The 22,604-nt window shown below is 41.8% G+C and overlaps 1 protein-coding gene across 10 annotated transcripts in view; it reads right to left on the bottom strand.

Moving 5' to 3' along the window:
* Positions 1-22,604, bottom strand: part of MYO1B (myosin IB) — a 179,868-nt gene that overhangs the window by 92,446 nt on the left and 64,818 nt on the right. The window lies entirely within an intron of this gene.

A 22,604-nucleotide genomic window follows, 5' to 3' on the forward strand; every position in this document is an offset into this window, starting at 1 on the left:
TACCTTGTGTAAAGAACATGCTGGAAATGTAAAGATAAGTTAGACTCAACCCTGTCTCAGGAATTCTCAGTCAAAAGCAGGGGGGAGAGAGAGAAACAGAAAACAGCAACCCAGCAAGTTAAAAGCAATGAGAAAGATATGTGCAAACGTTGCAGAACAAGACAGAGGCCTCAGGGGATGGGGAATGGAGCTGCACAATCTTCAGGGGTAGAAAAACCAGTCCTCAAGAATATAGTAGCAAGACTAAGGGCTTTTAGGGAACAAAGCAAAAGACAAAATAACCTAGGGGGATGGGGAAGGGGGGTTATGAGCAGTTCTTGCTACTGGAAGGCAAAGCCTAAGGAAGGGACAGATGAGTGACAAGGTAGAGAGAGAGATGGGCAGACTCCAAATTAGAACAGAGATGATAGGGAGCTACACTCCAGGACTGTAAGCAGGAGAGTGGCAGGACTGGATAAGAAGTAGATAGTAATGAGAGCTAAAAATAGCAACATTTACCAGCACTGTCCCAAGCCCTTCCTCTTTAATCATTTTAAATCTCACAACAAAACTACTAAGAATAAATTATTACTAATCCCACTCCAGATGATGAAACTGTGGCATGGAAGACATGACATACCAAGGTCACACGGCCAGTGGGACACAGTGGAGCCAGATCTGAGCCCCGCTCCTGACCACCCGGATATACCGCCTCTGCATTTGGGACCAGGCCACAAGAGTGCACAGGAGACCAATCTGGAGACCAGGAGGCCAGTGAAGGGCTAGGCTCCAGGGAGGGTTTAAATTTGGCTAACCAAACCACAGACAGCCTTTCAATCAATGACTGGCTTTTCTTGAAGAAGTGTGTCATACCATTAATACTGACAATTTACTGAGCACCTTCGATGTGCCAGGATGAGGCGCTCGCATATTCACAATCAGATTTGACCCTTAAAACCGTTCTATGAAGTAAGTGTTAGCCTCCTTAAAGAAAAATGATCCAACTCAGACTGAGACGTGACTTGATGCGTCTGTGATTCCCTTCCCAGGAAAGTTGTAACTTGCACCCAGAAATACCACGTACCACATTCTTCCCCTCTTGTCACATCCTCCTAGGACTATTTGTGATCTTATCTTCCGGCTGGACTACTGCGGGGCCCTCAAAGAGCCACCACGAGCCTTATTCTTAAACCGTGATTTCAATGAATCCAATGCCTTGCCCATAAGTATACTCTAAATGCATTTGCCGAATCAATGTATGAATAAGAAAAAAGAAAGAAAAAAGAATGGAAATATCTGGCACAAGGGACTTTTTTTGAGTAGCAGGTGGCTTTAGCCTGTTTCTGTGACCAGTGCATGGTGATCTCCTTCTGCCCAGCAAGGTCTTACTCACCCCTCAAATCCCTCTCAGCCATTCCCTATCTAACCAGCACCTTGCTCACCCCCCAAGACCAATCAGCATCCTTCTCTCATGTTCTCTGATGCCCCCAGGTGAAAACAGGCATGCTCCCGTGTGCACCACGCATACCAGGGAAAGTGAAAAACACAGTGACTGTGGGAGGAGAAGACACCCTGGGTAGGATTCTCTAGGCCCCAGACCCACAGCTTACCACCCCTGACCTTGAGCAAGTCACTCACCCTGGCCAAACAGCAGTTTCTTCACGTACAAATTGGAGAATGGAGCCACATACTTTAGCTGAGAAGGCTATATAAAAGCTCTTTAAGTGTTGTAAAGTCCTAAATAAACGTGTGAAATCTTTGTGTTACAATTAGTTATGTACACATCTTCTGATCCCTTACCAGAAGGTAAGCTCCTCTAGGGCACAGCCTTTCTGTCTAATTCATCTCTGTGCCACCCTGCACAGTTTTAAGACACCGCCAATACCAAAATACGAAAGAATGAACGAGTGAATTCTCGCCAAGTATTGACAAAGTCACTACTGGAGTGAGCCCCACAGAATGGTAATCAGGAAATTCATTTCTTCTCATGACCTTCCTGCAAGAAAGAAAAGCAGTGCTTCCATTTCTTATCAGTCTCCCTCCCCTTCCTGTTCCTCGCACCTCCAGACAACAGTGCAGAGATGACACTGTCATTATCCTCACTGGCAAGAAATGCAGGAAAACACATCACGACAACTACAAGTGAACTTTTCCAAATCCATATGCACTGACTTCATGGGTTAACATACACCTCTCCTATGCTCCTAAGACTGCAAGTTAGTTTTATATACTACACCATTCACAGATCCCAAATGATGCAAAATTACTGCTAACATGAATAACGATATAGGATTGTGTGTGTGCATGTGTATGTGTATGCCGCGCACGCGCGCACTCACACACACACACACACACACACACACACACACACACACACACGAGGCTTTAGAAGATCACCAAGGGACCCTGCCATGCGTTTCTTTCACATCAAAACACTTAAGTTAAACACTTAGGTTTTTTTTCTTGTCTGTCCAGACAGAAATACTTAACTGCTGTCCCCCAGACTGGGCTTGATTCATCTAACAGAGTATATTTTCATATAAGATAAAGGCGAAAAGGGATAGTTATTCTTTCAAGATTCTAGACAGCCACTGAGTTCAAAGTGCCTCGAAAATACACCAACTGAGGTACATAAGCACGGGAAAAACTGGCTTAGGCTACTGACATGCCCATCCCCAGCACAGTACACCTGTGATCATACACTTATGATGTATAAACTCAGATCGTGACTTGACTTATTTAAAATGATGACCAAGGGGGGCAGGCCATCAAGGACACAAGCCCTGCTCCTGGTCTCGTTCTTTTTCTCTCTGGCAACATCAGCACGGACCCAGCACCAAGGCCAACATTTATAACTATAAACTGAAACCACACGCCAGTCCTCCAAACCACTCTGTAATTAAGGAACCTAAATAAATCTTTAGAGAAGTTTTTACTTCAAAACACTTGCGATCCATATGCTTCACATTATTTTGTGAGCATGTCAGCATTGTTAGTCACCACACGCAGAAATGAACGGTTTATTCTGATGCGAGGACGACAGCGTCAGGTCCCAGTGCGGGTTTTATGCCCCGCCACATCAAGGGCGCGGTTTCATCCACATCTTCTGTCCTCTAGTTGAGCTCTAAGAATAGAGACGGCCTGACACTTGAAAGCCAGTCTCCCCTTCGTTTCCAGGTCAGCTACACGGCTGTTCTGTTTGTGGAGAGCCAAACTTTCCCCAACACCAAGGATGCTCACTGCACATTCCCAAACGGCTCTATCTACCGCTTTTCGGTTTTAGGACTTTGGTTTGGGGTTCATCTGTTATTTCCCATCAGGGCGGAATGTTGGGTTGCGTGTTCAAAATTATCTAGCCAGTATTTGCGTTCCTCCCCCATCGTCTTTCTGTTCAGAATGTTAATCTCCAGTTCTGCTTTCATGGTCATCAAAGGTGATGGCAGGGCCTCTTTGCCCAAAACTCCATGCTCTCCACCCTGCAGTCTCCTTTCTAAGTTTATTTCAGCTACAATGCAAAGCAGGAAAGATGTCACAGCAAAAACATCACCGCCACCACCTATAGCCTATGTGCTTCCCAGCAGACCTCTAGTTTGCACTCTCTCTCGATCTCCCATAATGAGTTGCTTGAGATCTTTCCCTACAGCAGGCTAATCCATTTTAGTCAGTCATCTCCCATGAGCCAAAGTTTAACAGAACAAAATCTGTCTCAGGAAACTTTCCTGAATTTAGGTAACTGTTTCTACTGATTTGTTTCATGACATTTTCTTCAAAAGCTCTCAAAATGGTATTGCCTTTCATTCAATCCTGAATTCTAGAATATTTTTGAATCACACTAGGAAAATTCTGCTTCTGACTTTAATCCTCTTAGGATAGCCAGTCTCAAAATTCTCATCTACAATTGAGATCTACAAACCTCCACTATTGCTTTTCTTTCTAGCTCTGGCTCAGCCCTAAAAACTAGGTTTTTCTAAAATTATGTAACACACACACACACACAAAAAGTGTTTTTAAAAAATTCCTAAACTCCAAGTGTTCCACCAATTTCTAAGTTCATCTGAACCTGATCAAGGGCTGAGAGAGTCCACAAGAAGGACAGAGAAGAGAAGGAAAAGGAGAAAGGGAATTATGTGTGGTGTGTTTTGCATGGAAACCATGAGGATTGTTTATTTGCCTGCTTATTTTTGAGGAGAGGCAAAATGTTGGCCTTTCTTGAGAAAGACTATTGCAGTTATCTGTACATCAATCATTGTCTCATATTCCTAAGTCAGAAAATATTCACCCACTTGAAAATATTACCTTGTTAAATTAGTATTATGCTCTACCACCAGACATTCACCGTATAATATCTGAAGGGAAAACTTCAGGGAAAGTAAGAAACTATAACTTTTTATTCTGGAAAGCTTTATTACATTCTGTCCTATGCTGGCATAAACATGGTAAATTAACACATTTTCACAATACAGTTATGCCCTCGTAGCCACATTATTGGTAAGCTGTTCTCACAATCCAAGCCTCAGAACAACAGAAGATAGACAACAAAAATAAGCCTCTCCTCAAAATAAACATCAATGGGCAAAATGTTCACTACGAAGCAAAAAGGAAAGAATATGAAAACAAACATAAAGAACAGGATTGGGGGAAGAGGGATGGTAAATGGACCTACATGGCTGCAAGATTCCTTTATTTTACAATAAAGTAGGACAATATTAACTCAATAATGGTCCTGAAAAGTATATTATAATACCTGGAACAACAACTAAAATAATAACACAAAGAGCACAAAATAACTAAAAAATTAAAATGGAATTCTTAAAAAAAAAAAAAAATTTCAAATAATCCCCCCAGAAAAGGCCGGAAAAGAAGAAAAAACACAGAGGGGACAAACGGAAAATAAATTATTAAATGGTAGACTTAAATTCAACCATACTGATAACTACATTAAATGTGAATGGACAAAAATACTCCAATTAAAAGACAGAGGATGTTAGAATGGATAGAAGAGCAAAATCCAATGATATGCTGCCCATAGGAGCCACGTTTAAAATATGAAGACATAGATAGGCTGAAAGAAAATAAGATGAAAAAAGATATACTAGGCCAAAATGATTGGTTAAGAAAATAATGACACCGTACTTTTTAAAAATACATTTAAATTCGAAGAGGTCCCTAGTTGCCATGTAAGAGGGACACTACATGGTGACACGGCATATGGCGTAGAGCAAATGAGACTTAGTTATCTTGAAAAATGAGCTACAATCATTTTTGAATAATTTTATCAATGCTTAATTTTCTAAATCCATAGACATTTGTATATCCTAAACATAAGGAGCCACACTGATTTCTTTTGGCTACAAAATTTTTTTTTAAAGATTTTATTTATTTATTTGAGAGAGAGAGACACAGTGAGAGAGGGAACATAAGCAGGAGGAGTGGGAGAGGGAGAGGCAGGCTTCCCGCAGAGCAGGGAGCCCGATGCGGGGCTCGATTCCAGGACCCTGGGATCATGACCTGAGCTGAAGGCAGACGCTTAACCGACTGAGCCACCCAGATGCCCTGATTTGGCTACATAATTGAAAAGGGCTTGTTTCTATTAGCTACAAAACAGAAATAATCTCATCAGGGATGAATCATTTTAACATGACATCTGTTCTGAAGTGACACAAGTAAAGCATCACATAAAGCTCAAAAGTCAGGCTTTAAAATAGGGTATGACAAAGAGGCACAAAAAGTTTCTTCTTCCTTTAGAATTACATTGGTTTTTGAAAAATAGACTCCCACACAGTATTTTTGTGAAATTCCATAGACTGCCTGAGTCAACCTCAATGTACACCCAGCCTCTCATTATTTCTTAATGGGTCATTCAAAAATATTTTTTAATCTTTAACAATCAAATATAACCACCAAGGTGACAAAAATCATAGTATTTGAATGTTTTGTATATATAAAATTGTTCACTTGTGTTATAATGTTTTAAGGAACAACAGAAATCCCTATGTAGTTGGACGAGAAATTCTTCTTAGAATTTACAAAGCTCTTTATTTCAAATGTTCACATGCTAATTATGGAATATAATCCAAAATTAACAGCAAAGAGCACTTAAGAAGTCATCTTTCAAGATTTTAGCAATCTTATTTATAATCCTTTTGTGATGAAGAAGCTTTGGGGGATACCCAAATTCTTCTGACCCTATATGCCTAACCATTATCAAAATCACAATGGGATATCCCATGTGCACCCCATCCAGGGCCAGCCAGCCAAGAGTCACTTCTTCTAGAGAGTGCTACCAAGGGGGACTGGGCCAAGGGGTGACATTTTCAAAGATTGCAAAAGCCAGGTACTGGAGACATGCATTAGGAAGAGACAAGAGGTTTAGAGAGACTAAATTATGCCAGGAAGGAAAAGGACTGGACTCAAGATATGAAAGCAGTGAGGAGGAAACATCTGTTTTCAGGGCCTGGAAGCCGCTCTTTGGAATTTAGCACAAATCCCTTGTACTGCTCAGGACTTCCTTCTGAAAATGGTGCCCAGAGCATGAGATGCCACAGGGGGAAAGCCCTCCAGTGGCGCAGCATCCTGCTTGGGGTTTGGCAAGCATCCAGAAGCAAAGAGGCTGATTCCGCGTCATCAGTGTCTGCTGCCGCAGGCCCTTATCTCACAAATTAACGAAGAATGAATGGCTTCTACCATTCAAGATCTAATCAATCCCCTAAATAAGTAAAATGAAGAGTGTGTGGAGGATGGAGACCATCCACAAGGCCAGGGTTCCCAGGGAGTTCACAGGCACCCATGAGAGAAGAGACATTGTACTCACGGTGTGGGTTCTGAGGATGATGATTAGGAAAATCTGTCCTCTAGAAGCTTAACATCTAACAGGAAAGACACTGAAGTCCCCCAAAATGGAGGTGGGAGAAGGTAATTAACACATCAGCAATCTCCTAAAGACATTCAGAAAAGGAAAAAATGACTTTTATTGAGAAAGGTGTGTCACGGAAAGCTGCAAAACTCCACGGCATATGCAAGGACAGAGGCTGGGGGGACATGAACGGCAAGGAGGAAATTATGTTACTTCCCCTGTCCAGAAATTAACAAAACACACCTGATTTGGAGGAAAGAACAGACAATTGGGCTCTCAATTCAAATTCAGTAAGCCCTTTAAGTATTTTTAGTATCCCTCTTAACAAAAGAATACTAACAATCACCCGACTTTTATCACCCGATTCTCATAAAAATAATTACACACTTATAATCTATAAAAATAGCCTTTCCTGCTCAAGGTAAACACAATTTAAACAAATTCCCAACACAACTGTTTCTAAGCTTTTTGGAAAAACAGATTATTTCAACTAATTTCGTAGTCCATTTTTATGACTTTATTACAGGCAACCAAATCCTGGAAGAACTTCTCCCAAGAGAAGTTATTCCAAAGACCTTCCTAATTACCCTTAGGACTTCTGTTTTATTCATTAAAGTAAACGGAATGATTTCAAATTCTCAAGATGCTGATTTTCCAGATAGATGTTCCTTACTGAGTTAAAGCCTGAAGATGTGCCACTCCCTACATCACTCTGTGTGTCTTTGTCTAGCTTGGCACAGATACTCTGATCTAAGGTATCTCACATCGACATCCCGAAGAGTTAAGCCTGTTCAGTAAAGTGAACCTTTCAGGTTTACGATATTTAAATATAAGCCCGTATCATTTAACTTGGATAGCCCCTCAGCGCCTGCTGTGCACCCAGGATACAATGAGGCTGAGCTCCAGCCTTCCTCCAGTAGAAGCAAGAGACACAGGGGATGCTTGTCCACAACAGAAGACGCTGTGCTGGGGGCCCTACTCCGCACCCCGTACTGAAGAAGTGCAGAGAAATCTGGCTGAGCTTATCACAGAAGGCATCGGATGGAGATAGCATCAGAATGGGAACCCCAAGTACACACTGCTTTGGTTTATTTATTTTTTTTTAATGCACAGAGGAGAGGGAGTGGGCAGTAGTGGAAGGTTGGTACCAACTTCTTCCAGCTCTGGTCTGTGCTTCCAGTCTGCAGAGCTGTGCAGGGGAGGCTCACACAGCACCATGTTCCGTGTCTGAAATGGAGCAGGCCCTTGATAAAGGACTAAAAGGCCAGCGGGGGCTAAGTCTGTATGGTTACCTTCTAGAATTAAGGTCACAAATCAATTCACATTTTGGGACGCGAGATCTGCCACCATTTCATAGAGTGGATGCGAAATTCAATGAAATCAACAAACTTTAACAGGATGCCTGATAATAAGTAGACAGATGCACACACACACGCAGACCACTGTGTATATGTAATGAAGCATCGGGGTTTGCACACATTACATACATTATTATGGAGAAAGGGAACTGAATAAGGGGGAGGAGGAGGAGGGGGGAGGAAGAAGAAGAGGAAGAGGAAGAAGAAGAAAAAGAAGATGACGACGACTTTGGTTATTAGCTAAACACACATCATGATACCATAAGAGAGGAAACATTTTGGAAATAATTTAAAGAGAATTCAGCATTCATTTATTCAATAAGAGCATTCTATGTGTCCGGCAGAGGAATACAAATTATATCATCCCTACCCCCACACACTCAGTGTAGAGAGATCATGTACTATCTAACTAGATAATAATCTAATCATGTGAGGACAAGTCATTTGGTCTATGTGGCTTACTTAAAAACAACAACAAAACCTTTCCCTGAGGCATGAGGGAGACTGGTACCAGGAAAAAAATTTTTTGAATTAAAATTTTGCTTGACTCTTTCATCCAGGTACCCAATACCTTTCAAATCCACCCCTTCGTCTCCTCCCCACTACCGGTTTTTTATTGCCTTAGACAAGTTCCTCATTTCTGGCCTGAGCTTCAGTAACTCTTAAAGGGTATATATATATATTCTTTATCTCCAACAAGACATTTTCACAAGCCATCTTGATACAAGACTGTCAAAATACAATGTTATTTATAAACCATGACTCTTTCTCCATCCCTAATCCTGACCTCCCTACAGCGAGATTTGACTTCTTGCTTTTATGTGTTTCTGTAACAAAGTTTATTAAAGTCTGCTTCTGTAAAGAAAAATTTGTGAAAGCTCAAAGCAAGGCTATAGATTCCCATCTTCCAAAACTAGGGTTCTATGGAATACTCTCAATTTTAAGTATCACACACTTACATTGTTCAGGCATCAGAGAGAAGTGTTAGATACGTGTTCGAGGATTTCCTAGGAGTCTGGACTGAACTGAAGTGATCCTAGTGGCCCATAGGCTCCCCACCCTCCCACACCCCCAGGGTTTTAATACGGGGTTTAAAATCTGTTCAAATGAAGTCTGCAAATTCAGGACATAGATAAAATGCAGAAACCTTTCCTCTCGATTTCCAGAAGGAAAACAAATGAGTCCATTATTACACAGCCAAATCTTTGTCTCGATTTTAAAAAAAAACAAAAAAAACCCCAGTGATTGGGGCGCCTGGGTGGCACAGTTGGTTAAGGGTCCGACTCTTGGTTTCAGCTCAGGTCATGATCTCAGGGTCCTGAGATTGAGCCTGCTTTGGGCTCTGCGCTCAGCAGGGAGTCTGCTTAAGAGTCTCTCCCTCTGCCCCTCCCCTGCTTGTGCTCTCTCTCTCTCTCTCCCCTACCCTCCCTCCCTAAAATAAATAAATAAATCTTAAAAAAAAAAAAACAACTCAGTGATTGAAGGGGGGAAATCCGAGGACCACAAATCAGACCATGAAGATAGAACCCCTCCCCCACTTACCGCACCCCCCCCCCCCCCCCCCCCCCCTGCAACCCAAAAAGTAGGCTCTGGGCTTGGAATGACTGATAGTCCTCTCTGAGAAAACCCAGCTTGGTGAACAAAGGATGACTACTCTTTACTGGGTGTGTTTTGCAGATGGTTCTACTCCCACTCCCTCCCTTACCCTTGGTTCTGGTCCCCACCCAAGGGAAAGGACTCCATGATAAGGTAAGGAAGGCTCAAGATGCCAGGAGGTCTGTTCTGCACAGTAGTTACTGTTTTTTTACATGTTGTTTGTTTCTTTTAATGTTAAAATGTTTGCCTTTTTAAAATGGCTTCAAAGTGGCCACATAAGAACGGGTAAACCAAAAATACCATAGTCCACTCAGCCCGCAGTCTGGCTTCCCTGCAACCCTCCTCCTTCTAAAATGTGAATGGGTCATTCCCTCCTTGACAAGCTTCCCTGGCTCTCCACCACCCTGGCAGAGCATAGTCATATGCAGGAAATGATGGAACAGCAACGCTTCTGCTGCAAGAAGATTCAATGTTGATCCAGAGAAAGTGTCCTGACGCTCCCAAAAGGGTCTGATACAACTCCTGCACCGTTCCATCCTACCACAGCACAGCTCCAAGGTGACCTCAAAGACAGAGCACTCAAACGTCTGCTTTCAAGTACTTTAAGCCATGTCACTCTGTTGGCAAAGTGGCCACAAGAAAACGGCTGCACTGACAGGTCACATACACAGATCACATATTTATGTGAGAGAAAGAAACATTCGGATCTGCAAACAGGCAGGTAGTATTTATCACCAGATGTCGGCATCTAATAAAGGCATGGTCCTTAGAGACCAATCTTTGAGAAACTAAGAACAAAGTCCTGAAAGCCAGCAACAATCCTCCCATATCAGCAGGGTAGTGGCGAGAGAGCCCAGATGAGAACCGACTATGCCTAAGGCACTCTGGATACAAACACTGGGTCCTTGAGACCTATGCATAGTGCCGGTGGATGTTTTTATTACAGAATATAAACTCAAGACAAGCTTCTATCTTCAACGCAAAATCTTGAACTTAAAAACTTCATGTGTCTCTCGACTGGTTCCTGCTTACCTCGAGAGGTAAAGATAAGGCAGGGCCTCACATAGAATCCAGCCTCTAGGAGCTTTGCTTCTCATGGGTGGTCTACATGTTAAAAAGCAAGCAAGGCTCTTTCCAGGAGTGGGTTTAGCTCTCTCTCCTGGTTCATCTCCCTATCGGTTCCCCCCTGCTCCACTGCCCCCACCAAATACCCTCTTCCCTTGGAAGCCCTCCCTGGGTGATTCCCCTTGCTCCAGGAGCTCCCTGCCTGTATACCTATAAAATCCCCTTTATATATCTATTATATCCCTAGCATATGGTGTTTTAATTTTTGGACTTTTTTTATTACAGTTTCTCTCCCTTGAGAGCAGGAATTATGACTCACCATCTCCGTGCCTGACATATAGTATATGCTCAGAATAAATTTCTGTAATGAATCCTAACAGTCTTTTCTCCTGCTCATGCAAGAAATTGACAAAATTAATTTATGGCGTTTTCAAAGTCTGTGTTTGCTTACCAACTATTTATTAACAAAAAAAAAAACCTAATAGAGGAGAAATCCAAAGAAATGTTACTGAAGTATGCATATGTAAGTGCACATTCGTATCTTTACAAGAAAGAGCTCCATGGATTTGAAATACTCAAAGAAGAAAGTTAAAGATGGATGGGATTCTACTTTACACTTGCTCGCTGAAATTCTTCATTTAGGTTATGTCTTAGTATTCAGCAATTCTCTCTAATGCTGGTCTGTATACATTCTATTTGAAGACACAGGCAAATGATCACCTAAAATCTTCTGCCTTAGAAAGGCAAAGTGCGATTATATTTGCACTAGTCCAGATCCTTGCTAGTTCCTAAACTAAGAGGCAGAAGCCAATTAGTCATTTCCAGGACTGGCTGCTGAGAATAGCCTGCTCCTACCCTTCCTAGAAACCCACCTTATATGACCTCTCTTCTCCAAAAGAGTTTTACAGGCACTTTTCTAGGTTCCCCTTGAGCAAATTATCCTGTTTATCCTTAATTTCCTTGCAGAGTTTGGTAGTCACTAGCTACGGAGTGCCTACAATCCGCCAGGAACTGGCCTGGCAGCAGAGGGTGTAAAAATGAAAATGAGGCTGTCTCTGCTCTCCAGACTCTCAAGTTCAAGCCTCTCCCTCCACCATGGCCTTTTAAGAGTCACACTCATCACAGACCCCTTCTGCCCCTCAAACAAAAAACCTCCGCCCTGGAAGAAGGCATAGAGTTAATGTCCTGCAATTTATGTTCCTCAGGACAGATTTTCTGCACCAAGAAAATCACTGGGACTTGCAGAGGTGGGGCACTCAACATTTTTGTCAGATGAATAAACCAATAAATCTTCAAAAACTCCTCACACATTAAATCTTCATAACTCAAATGGGTAAAAACACTGCCTACAAAGCCTGTGGCAATGGCCCTCTGCCCCTTTCCCTGGGCCTTTCTCGCCCCTGAGATCTAGCATGCTACTGAATCCAACAGATTTAGTGACAGGTCCTAGAATCATGCCCAGTTACCCTCACTGGAGCTTTCTATATGCCAACAGTAGGCTTTTGGCAGAGAAGGAAATCTACAGTATTTGGAACAAAGACGTGTTTCTCAGGAGGTTTCAGAACCATGAACATTTATCGGAGGAGGATTTCCCTGCAATCTATATAAAACAGTCATTCAGACAGGGAATGCTGATTCCTAAAAATACTTTCTGGTTCCTAACCTTAGTGCTAAGGTTTAAAAAAAGAAAACACACACATGTGCATGCACATATATAACTGCTCTCCCCTAGTGTGTCTATGTCAAAACCTTGCTGACGGAGAAAATACCTGAGTCTGCAATCGTTCCCCAGGTGGGTGATGGGCCCGAAGACTGGGACCATCCCCCTGCCCTACGCAATTGCCTAATCACCATCACAAACTAGTGCCAGTCTAGAGAATTTTCTATTTATCTTGTCCTATGGCCCACATCTCTACAGAGAGGAGGGGCCCATCGATTCAAACAAGTCTCGGTTGTTGTGTCAATTTTCATAAAATGATAACAGCCCCACCTATCACTCAGTAGGTTTAAAATTAAGGCTCTGGGGACGCCTGGGTGGCTCAGTTGGTTAAGCGTCTGCCTTGGGCTCAGGTCATGATCCCGGGGTCCTGGGATCGAGTCCCACATTGGGCTCCTTGCTCAGCGGGGGAGTCTGCTTCTCCCTCTGCCTGCCACTCCCCCTGATTGTGTGCTCGCTCTCTCTGACAAATAAATAAATTTTTAAAAATCACATAAATCCTTAAAAAAAAATTAAGGCTCTGTCTTTTCTTGACAACAGAAAGTGTATACTCTGGGACTCTTCCAGAGAATACAACCTCTAAATGTCTGCAGAACACCTTTAATTCAAAGCCCAGTTATGAGGAAACAGAAACCAAATAAAGAGAACATATAAAACTGTCACAGAAGTATCACCGGAAGGAGAAAGTGCAATCTCCCTGTTCCTTGCATTCCTGAATCAACTCAAACCACCAATAAGCTAGGCCCTTGTACTGGTGGTTCTTAACCTTGGACGTTGGAGCACGTTGGAGCACTTCAGGCGCTGATGCCTTGTTCCTCGGTGCCCCACAGCTCCACAGATTCTGGTTAAGTTCTGCAGTGGTCCTACTGAGCACCCCAGAATGACAACCACTGCCTTACGTGTCCTATGGACTTCCTCCTCCTCACCCATGCTCTGGGTGCTATGTCCTCTTTAGTGGCTTAGCTTCGCTTAGCTTCCAGGGAAGCAGCATAAGCAGCAGCTATATAAAATTCACCACCCTATCTTCTGCAGGGAAATTTTGAGAGGTGTTGTTCAAGATGACATTCTTCACATCCTCAGTCCCAGAAATCTCTTTTAAATCTAACTGGTAAGGAGAACTTTACTTCTCTTGAGCAAGTCAAGTGCTTTGATCTTATGTGCAAAAATAATTTTGTAACTGATCATATTTTCCTTTTGGTTTTCACTACCAGGAAATGAAAAAACAAGTTCAATAACCGTACAGGACATCATGGTATTAACCTTTGCTTGGGTCTCATTTACTTTGTTTCCTTTACTCTACTTTAAAAAAGCTAGTCATTTTATAATATTGGCTATAAATTAGTAAGCTGTCTCCTGTCAATTTTCAATGTGTGTGGGGGGGATATAATAACTAGCTCCTAGTCACATTCCTCACACATTTTTGAACTATAAAAAGCCAAATAATGCAATTAGTGTAACTAAAATCCATGTAAAAGGTAACAGCTCTTCTTTGGGTGTTTGTTTGGTGGGGGGAGATGATACATTGATGGATGGATAGATAAGTAGTTAGGTAGATAGACAGGTAGATACATCTGCTTCAAAATATATGAGCCCCCTTATAAGCATAACTAAGAAAGGCAATTTCTCAAAAATTTTTCAGTTATTCACTTAAAACTCTGACATTCAAAACTATTACAAGTCTTCAGTATCAAGCAGAATAAATTATAGCAACACTGAGTTGACAGAAACTTCAAAGGGCTTTTGCCCTGCCACGTGCTACGGAAACAGGAATTCTGAATGCATAACTGTTGACATGGATTTTGTATCTATTGAAATTATTTGCCCATTCCTAATTTTGTGTTTTATCCCCTAATTCCCTCACCCAACCACCTCAAACTTCCTCAATTTTTCTGCAAAAATCCAATATTCTTCTCCTTTCTTGCAAATTCCAAGAGGACTCTTGCCTTATATGCTTTTGTGGAGATACTAAAAAGGAAGCATATGCTTATGAGAATCTATTGATCCATTCACTGAGATCTCCAATGTAAATAAACCAACTCTCAGCCACCGATAACTCAAAAACAGTTAAGACTTATTTCTTGAGAGTCGTCTCTAAAAAGAGAATTGGAAAATATTTGCCTTCTTTTTAATGCAAGTAAGGCCTCTCAGCTACATCTCCAAGTTACTAGAAGAATCTCTGTCACAAGTGACAGAGTTGACAATGAAGGGCAAAACCAAGCTTCATATCTAGATTTGTTAGTAATCTTTGATTACTCGAATGTAGACCATGACCTCTTGTTAAACTCCATAGAATGAAATGGCCCCATATACGCCCCATTAACTATTCTAGACAACTGAAGCAAACCTTTCATTCACTAATGTTAAAAACAATTTCTAATGATTTGTTTTCCTAAAATATACCATGCATTTCTCAAAAAAGAGAACCATATACCCAAAGAATTTTACATTTGAAAGGAACGCTAGAATTAAATATTTCCCATTCATAAATTCTTTGTTGACATCCACAACTCAAACACCACAAATAATTGTACTGACAGTGCAAGTTAATCTGTGAATATTTAGCTATAATATTCTCAAGATACACTCAAACCTCATACTTGAATAACTTTATTATTTTCCGTTCTCCATTATGAATATGTAAAGGAGTTGTTTCCTGTACTTTAAAATTATATTAGACCATTTGAAATTCCACTCTCCTCTCTTTTCCTTTGCTTGCAGCAGTCACTAAATATCAAGCTAAGACAAAGTCTTTACAATTTGGCTTCATCTTTTGAGATGAATTCCTGGAACATGAGATATTTTTTAACATGTGATTAAGGCTTATTGGATCTAGTTAAATGATATTACAGACCATCTGCCATGGGCCAGCCGCTGTTATGGGCACCAGGAATACACTGAACATTCTACGGCATGAGGTGCAGGGGGAAGGCAGGCGATAAAGAAGATAAGTAAAGTACAGCTTGCCGGAAGGTGGTGAGAAGAGAAATAAAGCAGGCACGAGGAAGAGTGAGTGCCGGGACAGGGCAGAAAAGGGGAGCAGGCTGCGACCCTTAGAAAGGATACAATGAGAAGGTGACATTTGAGCAAAGACTTAAAGGAGGTGAGGAAGAAGGACATGTGGAGATGACAGATAGAGGCATACAGAGAAGGTCAGTAGATGACTGATAGACACGCACACGCACACGCACAGGTTGAGGGGCTAGGACATTCCAAGCAGAAAGAACAGTTAAGTACAAAGCTCCCAACATCCAAGTGTGCATCTGGCTTAACAGTTAAACAGAATCCTATTCCAATTATCCATGCCACTTTAGTGCTCTCTTTGATGACTTCAAAGAGCTGGTTGGCAATGATTTTTAACCATATCTTTGGGTACACTGACCTACAAATATTAATAGTGACAATGAGCGGGACACTTAATTTGGCACTCTTGTACCATTCAAAGACAGTAGAAAATTTAGTCTATTCCCAAAAGGAGACACTGTATTGTAGGTAAAACACGATATGTACACATAAGATAACCCCCTTTTTAATAAATGCGTAGAGATATATAAACAGGAGCTTGCTTTTTATATTTAATAAAACAATTTACAAAAACAGGGATATTTTTCCAGATTAAGAGAATACAAGAAAAGTATATAAAGGATATACTTCAATTTTTTTGCAAGGGGCACCTGGGTGGCTCAGTTGTTCAGCGTCTGCCTTCGGCTCAGGTCATGATCCCAAGGTCCTGGAATCGAGCCCCGCATTGGGCTCCCTGCTCCGCGGGAAGCCTGCTTCTCCCTCTCCCACTCCCCCTGCTTGTGTTCCCTCTCTCGCTGTGTCTCTCTCTGTCAAATACATAAAATCTTTAAAAATATATATTTTTTTTGCAAGTACTTGATCAGGACCAAAATTAACAGGAGAATGACTGGTATAAATTTGGAAGTAAAATTCAGAAGCAACATATTATCTACATTATCTAAGATGAAAATATAGAGTGACATTATATTAGGGGTGAAAAGGTGGGTTTTGGTTTTCCCACCATGAAAATTAAGATTATTGCCTTAAAATTAAAATTTGTTGGTCAGAAATAATATCAAAATTCTTCTGTAATCATTTCTAAAATTTTAATACTTCTTCACCTTCCATCTTTGACTGCATCCATATTTGGAAAAAGAAATTAACTACAGTTGTCCTTAAGCACGGTTTAAACTCCCCAGTGTGGGGGAAATTCAGTTTTATTTATTCACCACCCATCTGGGAAGAGTTGAATCCAAAAACATTAACATTGCACTGGCTTCAATTTCAAAGCTGGTTAGAACCATTTTGCCACAATTCCCAACAGATGAATACGTAAATTAATATAGACGAGGTCAGCATCGAATTTTCTAAAACTCCCAGTAAACATATTGGTTCCAAGAAAATCAATAATATGGGAGTTGCACCAAAGAGAGACATATTGCTACAAACTATCAAAGCACTTAAACACATCTTCAAATATTCACATATTAACTACTCCTGCAAACAAGAACAATGAAATGTGACACGACTAAAAACCTTTGTTCATAATAAACCAGTAAGCAACTAGCCTCTATGCCAAACAGCAATGTGAAGAAAAAAAGGAACAACAGGAACATGAAAAATGAGTGAACAGTTGTACTTTGTTTTAAAAAAAAGATTTTATTTATTTATTTGAGAGAGAGAGAGAGCACGCACGAGTGGGGAGGAGGGGTAAAGGGAGAGGGAGAAGCAGATGCAGGGCTCCATTCCAGGACCCAAAGATCATGACCTGAGCTGAAAGGCAGATGCTTAAGGGACTGAGCCACCCAGGCACCCCGGACAGTTTTACTTTTATAATTTAAAATGCGTTCACCCCACAATGAGTGTAGAGATAACTTAAAAAGTAAATAAAAATTAAAGATTAAAAAAAAGAGAAAAAATCTTTAATAAAATTAAAATGCATTCAAATAAGATTAAAGTGGAAATGTGAAAACGCACCGTGATTACAGTCATGACAAGGAAAAAATATTTGAAAGTACTTTAAGAGGACCTGTTTTCTTTCGAAATTATATTACTGACCTCGTGTTTAAATTCATGCAGAGGCGTACTTTACACAGTACCGAGGATCCCAGCAAACAGGAAGCCCTGCAACATATTTACTAAATCCCAGCACTTATTCACCTCCCCAGGCACACAGGGGAAGCATGTATTTCCCAGCTGCCTCTGCAGTTAGGTTGAGCTCATGTGACCACACACCGACCAGAGAATAAGGCCTGACCATGCTCTCTCTTCACCTACCACAGCAAACCCTAAAAGCCACGTGTTGTAGCTATTACAATTACGAGATAGAAGCAGGCTGGGCATGTGTCACCACTTGGGGGAGAGCCTCTGAGGAAATCCATCTGATCCTCATCAGACTGTACCATTGGTGAGAAACAAAACTTCATGTGTCATATCTTGAGATGTAAAGGTTTGTTACCCAAGCATAACCTACCTTTGTCAGCCTATAATTCTGACTTTTACTTGGACAGCCAGAAATGTTGTTAGCAACCAGCACAGAATTGCCGAAGGTTAAAAATAAGTATTTCCTGAGTACTTAATATGTCCCAAACACTAGGCCTCCAAAGTGAGGTCTGGGACCAGGGCATGCTCAAGATGAACCACTGGAGTATGGATATAAAATATGAGAACTTCTATCTTTATGTCTTTATTCATCTTTTTCCCCCCATACTTGTGTATGTTTTATAAGGTACATAGTACAGTGGTATTACATGAAGTTAACTATATATAAGCAAACATACTGGATGGATTTTAAGACCACGATCTTAAGGGAACAAAAAGACTACAATGTATAGTCTCTGTTCAAAAGATGCTTCCTCTTGCATAAATCCAATCCATAAGTAGGAAACAATTAATGAAATATATAAGATAGCACACAATACCCTGCCATACAATCGTGACATAATGCATGCTATGGAAAAGATGTGTTAGGGTCCTAAAGAGACATTTTAGGAAGAAGCTTCAAAATGCAGATGTACGCCTCCTACATCTCGAAAGATGAGAAGCACGTGAAGATGCGGAGAAGTGTGGAGTGAGGGGTAACAAAATGCAAGGCCAGGGTGAACAGAGAGAAGGAGAAATGAAAGAAAGAGTGGAGCAGGCAAGAAGAGGCCAAGTGAAAGAGAGCTCACAACCGACTGGTCACCAGCTACCATGCACTCCAACTCCACTTCTCCATTTCCACAGCCAAAATGTTCACATGGGACTGATTTTAACTGTAAAAGTCCTATTCAAGATCCATGCCAGACATATGCAAGCCCCAAAGAAAAGTTAAAGTCCCTACATATAAAAAAATGACAAGGATTTTCAAGTTTTCAGATTCCTTTATGCCCCCTTAACTGTGCCTGCAAGGCAAAGAATGACATTCACAATCACAGACACAATACCACGATGGTGAAAATTATGTCACATTATGAAAAGGAAGCAAATATGCAAAGCATTACGTAGCGTTTTCTATTTGTTTTAGGAACAATGCCCAACAAACACCGGTACACATCTCCACACTTCCTCCTTCCTTATAGCCCCCGTCCAGGTAATGAGTAACCAGCTGGCAATGACTCACCCACATCACGTAGTCTTAAATAGCCACACGTGTTCATTGTGCAAGTTAGGTCTTAACATCTTGATACTTCAGGAATATCTTTTTTTTTTTTAAGATTTTATTTATTTATTTGACAGAGAGACAGCGAGAGAGGGAACACAAGAAGGGGGAGTGGGAGAGGGAGAAGCAGGCTTCCCGCGGAACAGGGAGCCCGATGCAGGGCTCGATCCCAGGACCCTGGGATCATGACCTGAGCTGAAGGCAGACACTTAGCGACTGAGCCACCCAGGCACCCCAGGAACACCTTTAATACATTTCTGTGACCTCTGAGGGGGTTCTGCCATTTTCAACGTCATTCCTGGTTTTTATCCGTAATGTTATTCACATGAGCAAATTATGTATCAGCCTCTCTTCTTAATAATGGCCAAGGTAATTATAAATATAGACGGAAGTGGCAGCAACACTGTAGGACGGAATGCGAGGGAGGGTACATGAGTATGAGAATGTCTTTTGAAAGCAATCAAAGCAGTAGTTTAAAAACAAGCAATACCTAAAGAAACATCCAAGAGCCCTAGAGATGTGTACTTCATGAAAATAGAATATGAAAGAGGGAATGGACCCCTCTGATGGCGATCTAAGGTCTTAAGTAGGCAACCTAAAGCACATGCCTGCATGCATTTCCCAAAGGAAACCAGCCAAATCCTCCCTCCCTCCAGGTGCTTTCTCATTTTTTGCTGTTGAGGTGGACTGAAGGAAAAAGATTAGTAGAAAACGTATACATTCTAATTTATTCCTCTATCACTAATTTTTTTTTTAATTAGGCTAAGCCATCTATAAGGCTTAGGATGTTCTTAATGTAACTGAGGGTATAATTTTCAGACCTCAAGCTGAACACCCATGCATCCAGACACCGAACACTATCCTAAGGGAAGGGCTTCATATCCAAAGGAGTGTGCATCCTTTGCAGAAGTCAATAATGGCCCCAAATCAGTATATTGATTTTGATCATATTACATGTTCCTCCTCCTGAATAACTTGATTCATCACCAATAGCAACCAGAGGTTTTGTCATAAAACATAATGAATTAACATCCGTTTCCACTTATAAGTCATTTCAACATTCAGTCATTCACCACTCATTCATTAAAACATTGCATTTATACACATACATATTTAGGCATATTTAACAAGTCTGAAATTTTTTTCCAGTTGGTGACTGAAAATGCAAGATGACAATTTTTCCACACAAAAAAGCTTGTAATTTTAAGGGCCACCCTCACCTCAAACTCTCCTCCTATTACTTTGTAGTAACCTTCATAATCCTTCAATCCTCCCAAGATCTTATTCAAGTAGACTGGTATCAGAATGTTTTATTTAGAAAATGAAAAAAAGTTCTACATGTAGCTATCACCTCAACTCAAACGCCTTTTCCCCCATCCTCAGATTCCCGGTTCCCTACGCCACAGCCCAAACGGGCCTCTGGCTTTATCTTCTCCATAGCTAGTTACTACACCATAACAGCTACCTATTTCTACAAGTCCTTCCGAAACACTCAACACAGGTGGGGCCTTCAGAATCCCTGAACACCCACCAATTTTTCTGTACTCCCAACTTATTCTCTGTCATTGCAAGTATGCTATTATATTAAAATGACCCATTTATCTAGCCATTCCCTCCTCCCTCCAACTAGCCTGGAAAATTCTTGAAGACAAAGGCCATGCGGTGTCTTTTACACACAGCTTCTGCGCACAAGTAGTAGGCCCCCAAATTCATTCATCCATCCACTCACCCAACAAATATTTATGGAGTGGCTGCTCTTTGCCAGGCATTATTCCAACTGCTGTGGATACATGGATATGCAAAATAAACAAAGCCCCTGCTCTCATGGAGATGGCATTCCAGGACAGGAGACAAATAACAAAGACATCAATGAATGAACACCTAGAGAAATGTCAGATAACGATTAACAAGGAAGAGTAAAATAGTCTAAGGGGATGATGCATGACTGGGGCAGGGTCTGCTATTTTAGGCAGTGTCAACAATTAAGACATTTCCTGGGGCGCCTGGGTGGCTCAGTCAGTTAAACATCAGCCTTTGGCTCAGGTCATGATCCCAGGGTCCTGGGATCGAGCCCCACGTCGGGCTCCCTGCTCAGCAGAGAGCCTGCTTCCTCTCTGCCTCGGCCCCTCCCCCTGCTTGTGCGCACTCTCCCTCTCTCTCTCAAATAAATAAATAAAATCTTTTTTTTTTTTTTAAAGACATTCCTAACTGGATTGGGAGAACAAATCAACCCCTAGATGCGAGAGGAGTAATGCAGCATCTGGCATGCTAGAGGAGCTGCTGGGGGACCAGTGTGAGAGCAGCAAGCAGGTGGGAGGTCATATATGCAGTCAGCTGGTCAGTGCCTACACCAAGAGGAGCCCTGCAGGACACATGGGAGCCACTACAGGTTCCTGAGCAGCAAAGAAAAACAATATGATGGGCATCCTCAAGAAAAATCACTTTAGCTAGTAGCTGTAACATTCGTGGAGGAAAGACGGCTAGGGGGTGAGCTGTGGGAGGAGGAGACAACAGTAGAAGTGAGGTAAAGGGACCAGTTAGGAAGCTCCTCCAATAAACTAAGCAACACAGGATGGCGGCAATGGAGGTGGTAAGACTGGGTTTATCAAGGGAAAGTCAACATGACCTGATGATCGGTTGAATGTGGGGTGCAAGAGAAAAGAAAGAAAGGGTGTGGCCTGAGCAGCCGAAGACAGTGCTGCCACAGGCTGGGATGGGAACGAGGAGAGGGAGCAGGGCAGTCTGAAGTCTGGTTTGGCACATGCAACTGAACTTCCAGATGTCCCTTGGACAGCCAAGGAGATACGGAAGAGGTGAATGTAGCTAACGGCTAGGAGCCCAGGGAAGTCCTGCTAGAGACCTAATTCTGGATGCAGCAGCACCTTGAGGGTATTTAAAGCCCACGTGGGCTCCTGGAACTAACGCCCACAAAGGCAAAAGTAAAGGCCCAGAACCAGGCCCTCGGAGGCACCAACATTCAGAGGTAGGAGAAGAGGCGCATCCAGCGGAGGCCAGAGATGGAGCAGCCCGCAGGCTAGGGGAAAACAGGAAGGTGTGGAGGCCAGAAGGCCAAATTCTAAGAAAGGGTTTTGCGAAGGAACTGGTGATACTGTCAAATATTACTGATAATTAAAGGAAGAGAAGGGCTCAAAACTGACAGCTGGGTATGACAACATGGAGGTCACAGGTGATCTTGTCATTGAGTGAGGAGATAAAAGTCCAACACAAAAGGGTATGCAACTTTTTCAGAGTTTTGTAATCGAGGTAAACAAATGGTGTGATAGCTAGGAGACATGGAATCACAAGGAACAGTACAGCACGTATGTGGGTGGGAATGGATGCGGGAGAAGGAAGAGTTGGGAATACAGTGGAGAAGGGGGATAATGGCAGAGTGAG

This window comes from Phoca vitulina, unplaced genomic scaffold (genome assembly GCF_004348235.1).
Source record: "Phoca vitulina isolate PV1807 unplaced genomic scaffold, GSC_HSeal_1.0 scaffold1, whole genome shotgun sequence".
NCBI lineage: Eukaryota > Metazoa > Chordata > Mammalia > Carnivora > Phocidae > Phoca > Phoca vitulina.